The sequence below is a fragment of the Brassica napus genome, chromosome C9 (genome assembly GCF_020379485.1).
Source record: "Brassica napus cultivar Da-Ae chromosome C9, Da-Ae, whole genome shotgun sequence".
Taxonomy (NCBI): domain Eukaryota; kingdom Viridiplantae; phylum Streptophyta; class Magnoliopsida; order Brassicales; family Brassicaceae; genus Brassica; species Brassica napus.
Genome location: NC_063452.1, coordinates 58,582,976 through 58,593,806, shown reverse-complemented (window position 1 = coordinate 58,593,806; position 10,831 = coordinate 58,582,976).

Genomic DNA, 10,831 nt, shown 5'->3' with positions numbered 1-10,831 from the left:
TTAATATTAAAAATAAGAATCTAACAACAGTAATAGTATTTTAATATATTATTTATCTTTTAATTTCTAAATATTAAAAAAAATCGCACATAAAGTTGATAAAGTATAAAAATCATAGTTAAAACTTAAATCGTAAATTGTATACTTCATTGCAAAATAACGCACTCACACGACAGCATAATTAATATACAGATGCAGTAAAATATGTAAACTACATAGAAAACATTACATTGTTCAGTAGGATTTAGTCTGAATTACAAAAATACTTTAATTCAAATTAATTATCGTAAAAACACACCGTCAATAGTTTTTAAAACTTTTTTTTCCGCTTAAAAAAAAGTTGTTTAAACCCCGCCGAAGTATATAAGAACCCATTAAAGCAATCGATACTCATAAACGAAGTAATTAAAGATCGACGTCTTGTTCGTGATCAGCTCGCTAATTATCTATTCGCCGGACTTCTCAGTTGCGTACAGGTATGTCTGGTTGGTATCGCCGGAATCTGGGTCGGTTTTCGCCGGCACCTTGTAGTCTTTCTTCTTCTTTTTTGACTAAAGGCTTATGTAGTCTTTCTTGCTCGAAACTGTACGATAATGAATCGTCGTTCTCTTCTTTGCAGGATCAGAACGGTTACGACAATTTAGCCGCCGCGTACTCATCGTCGGATAATCTTAGCCGCCGCATACTCATCGGCGGATACTCTTCGCCGCCGCGTACTCATCGTCGGATACTCTTCTTCGCCGCATATTCATCGCAAGGTATTATGATTTCTTTTCCTGTTTTTCCTCCTCTGTTTGCGTATATGTATGTCGGATTGGTTGCCGCCGGAGTCTGTGTGTTAATCTTTTACCAACAGCTTGTGTTACACAATGATCACAGTGTGTTACACACGAGTTCGAGAAAAAGAATAAGATACACGTTTCCGGCTTATAAAATTTTCTGAAAATACTTTTGTATTATTGAGATTCGGTGTTGTGTTTACAACAGATGATTGATCTTTATATAGAGATCGAATCAGTACAAGTATAAGAGACACAACTCTTTATACTAAAAGACACAACATGAAGAGTTACAACTCTTTGTGTAATAACATAAATAACTAACTTATGTAAATGTATTAAGGAGAGATTAGATTATATAGTTTAACACTCCTCCTTAATCATATCTCGACTTGACTCCAAGCTGCTTCCTTAGATCTTCAAATCTTGAACCGCCCAATGCCTTTGTGAGAATGTCTGCGAGTTGATCATCCCCTTTGCAATACTTCAGTTCAATGATTCCTTTTTTTTCACAGAACCGGTTGAATTCTCGTGAAGTGAACTCACCACCTCCATCTGATCTCAGCGTCTTGATGGTACAATCCGATTGCTTCTCCACCATTGCTTTGAACTTCTTGAACAGTGAGAAAGTCTCTGATTTTTGATTCATGAAGTATACCCAACACATGTGAGTATGATCATCCAAGAATAGCAAAAAGTATCGGCTTCCATCAACAGACTGATGCTGCATCGGCCCACATACATCCGTATGTACAATCTCAAGCTTCTCTCTTGTCTTAGTTTGAGATTCCTTTGGGAAGCTTTTGCGTGATTGCTTTCCAAGTCTACACGCCTCACATGCTTCCTTCTTGACTTTAAACTTTGGTAATCCCTTTACCAAGTCTTTGTCTTACATTTGTTGCAACCTTTTGTCGCCTACATGACCAAGTCTCTTGTGCCATGTCTCCATCTTTCATTGCTCACTAGCGCTCATGGCTTCTTCTACCTGAGCCGAACTCATCCTGATTCAATAGCTTTTGTGAGTCATTGGGATATCCATTATCCTCCTTCCTTTTGCATCATCTATGATGCATCTCTTCTCTTGGAAACTCACCCGGTATCCGCTTGAAACAATTTGTGGAACACTCAACAAATTTTTCGCCAAACCCGGAACCAAGAATACATTTCTGATGGTCTTCTTGCCACCTTTAGTCATGACGGTAATGTCTCCTTTACCGGTTGTCATGACTGTGCTTCCATTTCCAATCTTTATTGGAACCTTGATACTCCTATCAAGTGTTGAGAAGTAACTCTCCTCCTTTGTCATATGATTTGTTGCTCCACTGTCTACTAACCAGACATCTTCCATCACTGTTGTTGCTGCTTCGCTCGCACTGAACAACATGTGATCTGCATTTGAGTCTTCTTCGAGACTCACATGTGCCTTCTCTTTCTTCTTTGAGTAGCACTGATTTGCAAAGTGGCCTAACTTGCCACAATTGTAACACTCCTTGTTACTTCTGTGATCCTTCTTTGAATCATCCTTCTTCTGTTTCCTCAGACACTCGCTCTCATTGTGGTTGTTCCTCTTGCAGAAACCACACCACTTCTTGCCTCCCTGGCGCTTTGAGTTGTCTTGTGTAACACCAGAATTTTTGTGTTTAACACGAGCATCGAATGCTCCTTCACTGGTGCTTTCTTCTCTTGCAGCCAGCCTTGCTTCATGAGCCTTCAAGATCCCGATCAATTCTGTCATCTTTGTTGAAGTCAAATCGCTTGTTTGCTCCAACACACTGACTATGCTATCAAACTTGGCTGGGAGAGAGATGAGTATCTTCTGTATAAGTTGAACATCCGACTTCTGTTCACCATGATGAGTTAGTTGATTTGCCAATTCAACTATCTTATCTGTGAAGACCTTAATGTCTTCATTCTCATACATCTTCAGATTCTCATACTCCCTTCGCAATGTTTGAAGTTTAATCAAACGAACTTGAGGAGAGCCTTCATACTCTTCCTTCAATGCATCCCACGCCTCTTTGGATGTTGATGCTGCTACAATCCGTGAGAAGATATGATCCGATACAGCAGTTTGCAAGATTTGCAAAGCCAATGTATCGTTCATCATCGCTTCTTCTCTAAGCGATCTTGCCCTTGCTGTTTCAGGGGTTTCATCCACTTGTGCTGGTGGGGCTGCTACGCCTTCTTCAACCACAGACCATAACTTCCTGGTCTTGAGAATGGTTACCATCTTAATGCTCCAGAAGTCGTACTTCTCTCCATCAGATATGGGGATTACTTGATTCTTCATCGTTTCGAGTGATTCTGAAATCGTATGACAAAATCCTCTAGCCTCTTTTTCTCTACGCCAAGTGTTTCTCTTACTAGTGCTTTGTTCTTTGTTCTCTCAAACGTAAAGCTCTGATACCATGTTAATCTTTTACCAACCGCTTGTGTTACACAATGATCACAGTGTGTTACACACGAGTTCGAGAGAAAGAATAAGATAGACGAAAGAATAAGATAGACGTTTCCGGCTTATAAAATTTTCTGAAAATACTTTTGTATTATTGAGATTCGGTGTTGTGTTTACAACAGATGATTGATCTTTATATAGAGATCGAATCAGTACAAGTATAAGAGACACAACTCTTTATACTAAAAGACACAACATGAAGAGTTACAACTCTTTGTGTAATAACATAAATAACTAACTTATGTAAATGTATTAAGGAGAGATTAGATTATATAGTTTAACACTCCTCCTTAATCATATCTCGACTTGACTCCAAGCTGCTTCCTTAGATCTTCAAATCTTGAACCGCCCAATGCCTTTGTGAGAATGTCTGCGAGTTGATCATCCCCTTTGCAATACTTCAGTTCAATGATTCCTTTTTTTTCACAGAACCGGTTGAATTCTCGTGAAGTGAACTCACCACCTCCATCTGATCTCAGCGTCTTGATGGTACAATCCGATTGCTTCTCCACCATTGCTTTGAACTTCTTGAACAGTGAGAAAGTCTCTGATTTTTGATTCATGAAGTATACCCAACACATGTGAGTATGATCATCCAAGAATAGCAAAAAGTATCGGCTTCCATCAACAGACTGATGCTGCATCGGCCCACATACATCCGTATGTACAATCTCAAGCTTCTCTCTTGTCTTAGTTTGAGATTCCTTTGGGAAGCTTTTGCGTGATTGCTTTCCAAGTCTACACGCCTCACATGCTTCCTTCTTGACTTTAAACTTTGGTAATCCCTTTACCAAGTCTTTGTCTTACATTTGTTGCAACCTTTTGTCGCCTACATGACCAAGTCTCTTGTGCCATGTCTCCATCTTTCATTGCTCACTAGCGCTCATGGCTTCTTCTACCTGAGCCGAACTCATCCTGATTCAATAGCTTTTGTGAGTCATTGGGATATCCATTATCCTCCTTCCTTTTGCATCATCTATGATGCATCTCTTCTCTTGGAAACTCACCCGGTATCCGCTTGAAACAATTTGTGGAACACTCAACAAATTTTTCGCCAAACCCGGAACCAAGAATACATTTCTGATGGTCTTCTTGCCACCTTTAGTCATGACGGTAATGTCTCCTTTACCGGTTGTCATGACTGTGCTTCCATTTCCAATCTTTATTGGAACCTTGATACTCCTATCAAGTGTTGAGAAGTAACTCTCCTCCTTTGTCATATGATTTGTTGCTCCACTGTCTACTAACCAGACATCTTCCATCACTGTTGTTGCTGCTTCGCTCGCACTGAACAACATGTGATCTGCATTTGAGTCTTCTTCGAGACTCACATGTGCCTTCTCTTTCTTCTTTGAGTAGCACTGATTTGCAAAGTGGCCTAACTTGCCACAATTGTAACACTCCTTGTTACTTCTGTGATCCTTCTTTGAATCATCCTTCTTCTGTTTCCTCAGACACTCGCTCTCATTGTGGTTGTTCCTCTTGCAGAAACCACACCACTTCTTGCCTCCCTGGCGCTTTGAGTTGTCTTGTGTAACACCAGAATTTTTGTGTTTAACACGAGCATCGAATGCTCCTTCACTGGTGCTTTCTTCTCTTGCAGCCAGCCTTGCTTCATGAGCCTTCAAGATCCCGATCAATTCTGTCATCTTTGTTGAAGTCAAATCGCTTGTTTGCTCCAACACACTGACTATGCTATCAAACTTGGCTGGGAGAGAGATGAGTATCTTCTGTATAAGTTGAACATCCGACTTCTGTTCACCATGATAAGTTAGTTGATTTGCCAATTCAACTATCTTATCTGTGAAGACCTTAATGTCTTCATTCTCATACATCTTCAGATTCTCATACTCCCTTCGCAATGTTTGAAGTTTAATCAAACGAACTTGAGGAGAGCCTTCATACTCTTCCTTCAATGCATCCCACGCCTCTTTGGATGTTGATGCTGCTACAATCCGTGAGAAGATATGATCCGATACAGCAGTTTGCAAGATTTGCAAAGCCAATGTATCGTTCATCATCGCTTCTTCTCTAAGCGATCTTGCCCTTGCTGTTTCAGGGGTTTCATCCACTTGTGCTGGTGGGGCTGCTACGCCTTCTTCAACCACAAACCATAACTTCCTGGTCTTGAGAATGGTTACCATCTTAATGCTCCAGAAGTCGTACTTCTCTCCATCAGATATGGGGATTACTTGATTCTTCATCGTTTCGAGTGATTCTGAAATTGTATGACAAAATCCTCTAGCCTCTTTTTCTCTACGCCAAGTGTTTCTCTTACTAGTGCTTTGTTCTTTGTTCTCTCAAACGTAAAGCTCTGATACCATGTTAATCTTTTACCAACCGCTTGTGTTACACAATGATCACAGTGTGTTACACACGAGTTCGAGAGAAAGAATAAGATAGACGAAAGAATAAGATAGACGTTTCCGGCTTATAAAATTTTCTGAAAATACTTTTGTATTATTGAGATTCGGTGTTGTGTTTACAACAGATGATTGATCTTTATATAGAGATCGAATCAGTACAAGTATAAGAGACACAACTCTTTATACTAAAAGACACAACATGAAGAGTTACAACTCTTTCTGTAATAACATAAATAACTGCATGTAAATGTATTAAGGAGAGATTAGATTATATAGTTTAACACTGTGTTGGTCTTCGCCGGAACTGTGACGACAAAGATCCCACATTTAAAGCTCTTTCTTGCTTGTTCTTTGCAAGATTAGAACGGTTCTTGTTCCGACAACTTTTAAGCTGGGCTAATCCATCGCCGCCACGTACTCACCGCCGCGTACTCATCGCCGCATACTCATCGCCAGGTATTATGACTTCTTTTCCCGTTCTTCCCCTCTGTTGCGTACATGTATGTCGGATGGGTTGCCGCCGGAGTCTGTGTCCGGAACTGTGGATGACAAAGATCTCACATTTAACGCTTTTCTTTTCTTTATTGATTGAAACACTCCGATAATGAATCGTCATTCTCTTCTTTGCAGGATCAGAACGGTTAGGACAACTTAGCCGCGCCGCGTACTCATCGTCGGATAATCTTAGCCGCCGCGTACTCATCGCCGGATACTCGTACTCATCGCCTGGTATTATTTTTTTATTTCTTTGGCTATTTTTTTTAATTCACTTGAGGAATAAAAGTCTTTCTTAGTTGAATCTCTCAGTTAACTGATCAGATTATTTATTTCTTTTTTGCAGAATCAGATTTGTTTTATTTGTTGGGCAATGGCGCAGTTACAAGGGAGTGACCCTCACCCGGTAGCAAGATGGGTCAGCGAGCTCGGAGACCTAGGAAGACAGGCGCTGCACCTACTTCACCCGCTCGTTTGTTCAGCCATGGCCTGTTTCGGTGTGGCGGCTATCGCAGTATCCCCGACATTCCGGACATTGGGGACACGGGTCCAATTTGTTGTGCTGTTCAGTCTCGGCATGTATGCGGTCTTGAGCGGATGCATAGCATTCGGAACGTGGAAGACCAATCGTGCCGTGAACACGGGGACTAGAGTAAACCGGGTATTGGTCAATATCTTTAGACTCGTTACTCTAGCGATTGTTGTGTGGATTGCTAGTGTAGTCCTTTTTGCGAAGGACTATCTGTTAGCCCTTGGTGTTGGGGCATTGGCTATTCAAAGCCAATACATGTCCCACCACCAGGGCTACAATCTAGCATCCCACAACATAGTTATCGGTATGCTCTCGATTGGAGCGATGGTTGCTATTAGAGAGTTCGACAAAATTATTTTGGGTATGTTCATGCTAGGTATAGCTACCATGACGAAAACACCTTCTGCAAAGTCTTGGGAGCAAGACTGGCAGCGAAGCTACTCGCTGGAGAGCTCTCGGAAGTAACTAGCGTCAAGGATCTGATCCTCGATTCTGATCGCCCTCCAAAGACGGACAGAAATCCGTCCGCTGAAAAATCTCATCAACAAAACCAGCCTGGGGATAAACGCGGCAGGAGGCCAGACGACAAAGGGAACGATAACAATCGCCGCAGAGTCAATATGATCATGGGAGGATCACAATACTGCGGCGACACTGTGTCGGCCATCAAGGCTTACCAACGGAAGGCGGAGTCAAGCGCAAATTGGTCTACATGGTCTCCTCCCCGAGATGGCCAAAATTGCTCGATCACCTTCACAAAGGAAGAGGCCGGCGGCATCGATCAACCTCACTGCGACCCGCTCGTCATAGATCTCGTTATAAGAGACTTAGAAGTCGGAAGGGTACTCGTCGACACGGGAAGCACGGTCAACGTAATCTTCCGCGACACTCTCAAACGGATGAGCATCGAACTCGGAGAAGTAATTCCGACGCCAAAACCACTCACGGGGTTTTCAGGCGAAGTATCGATGACTCCTGGATCGATCCAATTGCCAGTCATGGCCAAGGAGATCACGAAAATCGTCGAGTTCGCGGTGGTCGATCATCCCGCTATCTACAACGTGATCATGGGAACCCCATGGCTATACGCCATGCAGGCAGTTCCGTCAACCTTCCACCTGGGTCTCAAATTCCCAACCCCAAGCGGAGTCGCGGCCATCTGGGGGTGCCAAAAACAGTCGCGGCTATGCTTCCTCGCAGAGCACAAGTTAAGGCAAATTACGACTTCTGCAGCTGTAAACGGCAAGCGCACGAAGATAGACCAATCTTCGGCCAAAAGCACCCCGGGAAAAAACGAATTAAAAACATCTACCAACGCAAACGCATCGGACGTCGAAGCTTGACACAAGTCTGAAGCCCACGCTACAACTCAACCGGAACATCCGGAAAATAGCGTTGACCCAGCCACGATCGACAAAGTCAAGGCGGACATCGCGACATCTACCGCCGAGTAAGAACACTCGCGGCATGAAACAGAACTACGAGATGGCTTGATCCTCGGAAGGGGTACGTAGGCAGCTCGTCAAAAAACGAGTTCAGCTATCCCCCTCTCTAAAAGGGGGGGGGGGGGTGGGTGCGTATACTCGTATACTCCCACTTAAAAAAAAATCGCCACTATTGTAGTTAAGTTTTTAAGAAACTTCAAAAACTTTTACTACAATATACGTTGTCCTTTTTATCGGAAAACGTTTACGCTTCAGTTAAACACAAAAAATTTTCAGGACACGCCTGGAAACATGAAGACTCTTGTCTGCAGCCTCATCCGGCCCAAAAATCGTAAAAAATCATCATCCTTCAAACGCACAAAGATACACGTATAATCCTCGAAACAACTGCGAGACGTCACAAAGTTAAAATTCGAAGATAATGCGAACAAATTGTCCGAACGCGACCACCAAAACCTTACACCCCGTTCGTCGATTGGCCCCAACGAACACGCCAGCCGTCTTAAACAAACGCAATTTGATCACTCTTTTGATCTTTAAAAAACGTCCAGCACAAGGACAAAAGCGCGTTACAACAAAAATATGAAATTTTGGTTTAGCACTTCCAGTTAATTCTGAGAAGATGCTCGATTCGTACCATACAAGTCATATAAGCAGAGAACATATCGCGGACTTTAAATCGGTGCGAATCAGGAAGAAATCGCAACAGGAAAAACGATAGCCGGCTAGTCACCGCATAAACCTTAACCAAAAGTAAACCTAGGTCTTGCCCTAAACCCAACGCTCTTGTCTCAAACGTCTCAAGGCATGTCTCTCCGTTCGTATCTCAATGTTCTCGAAAATCGTAAAGATAAATAATTTTTACGAAAATCACGAACGAACCAACAGATTGAACGTCTCATCGGAATTAAATATGAGATGACAACTCATATTTACTTCAAACCTACTCAGGAAAACTCGAAAACAAAAACATTCGTCATATAAATAACCGCGTAAAGCGGCAAGGGGATTCAAAGCCACCAACGGCCAATCCCGATAAACGATAAAAACAGGCCCGTACAAATCTCTCGGCCACAATCGGCCATAAAACATGAAACGGAAAGACTAGCATCTCTCTTTCTATAACTATTCCACCTCTCATAATCCAAAGTCAAAGTCCCTGAACAACGAAGCACCGAACGCATCCGCGGGACGATCCACTTCCTCGCCATCACCAGGAAACCCAGTCAAAACCTCCTCGGTATCAGGGGAAACCGGGATGGAATCCCAGAACCCTTGAATCCGCTCGTCAATCGGAGGGATAAGCGCCTCAACTTGGGCACGTTCATTCATCCCACTCTTCATCAAGCTCATTTTCTCCTCAAACGCATAGTCATCGGCTCGCGTCCTCCAAAGACTTCCGACCGAACCGCGGCACTCACGAAAGTCACCCACCAAGGTAAAGGCATTCTTGAGGTTCCCATACTCAACCTGGAATTGAGAGGCACGAGTCTTTATCACCTCGACGATTTCCCTCTTTCCTTTCCTTTCCGCTTTGCGGATGGCCCGCGCATGATCACGCGTAAGTTGCGCCTCTCACTCCAACATCTCGCCTTGCACGCGAGCGAGATCCCGCTCCGCTTTCTCCGCTTTGAAGCGGTAGACCATGGCTTCTCTATGACCCGCCTCAATGGCCGAGCCCAGCAAGCTCAGGCCCTGCAAAATCGATTAACATGTTATAAATATATATATACATAGGTTTTATAACATAGGACGATCGCTCAAAAAATTCTCAAAAAACTAACCCCATTAATGATGCGAGATCCTTCCGCAACAACTCTCGGCCTCGCAGATTCTTTCGTAGGAGGAGGGCATCGAAACCCGGTGGCAGATCAGCAAAGAAATCATCGAAATCCAGAATAGGAACCTCGCTCGAACCACTCCCATCGCCGCAAGCGAGGTTCGGATCCCATCCTGGAAGCATAGAGTCATCCATCAAAAATTCTATGTCGCCAAGATCGACATCTTTTCCCTTCCGAGAGCTCGACTCCGGCACAGCTGTTGGAGCTTCGACAGGATTCTGGGTGTCAGATTCGGAGTCGCTTCCCGTGTCCGCAGCCAAAACAGGACCGGGTTGCACGAATCTCAGTGCCTTCTGAACCCTCTTCGGCGTAAAAGAAGTCCAGAAGAAGGGACCATTCCTGAGAAGATCCCTCACAGCAATGATGTCCTCAGGGAATAGAGCAAGAGGGTTGATGAAGGGACGATCATTCGGCAACCTCCGGAACAGTGGAATGCAACTCTCTTCGACGGACGCAGCGTCTATACGAACAAAGAAAAAGAACTTCTTCCACGAGTTGAAGTTCGAAATGAACTTCTTAACCACTGACATAAATTTCCGAGGGACCAACATATGCTTATCCGTATCTGTGACAAGTTGAAGCCTCAAAAGCGCTTCATAATGATCGACGGAAAGGGAAAGGCCATGCTCGTGGCACAGGATCAGGATCCCAATAAGATGCTGAATGGCAAGGGGAGTCAGCTGGCTTATCGCAACTTCAAAACGGTCCAACACTCGGACGAGAAGTTTGGGTATTGGGAACCATAGGCGACAACGCACTACGAACGCCTCGTAGCAAGTGAAGTAACCCTCTGGGGGGCTGTTAGCACATTCCCCACGGCGAGGAACCCGGAACTCCACAGCATCCGGGATATGGTAGAACGATCGCATGATCGCGAGAAACTCGTCGGTACTCCTGCTTGCGTCCCCTTTCTCGACT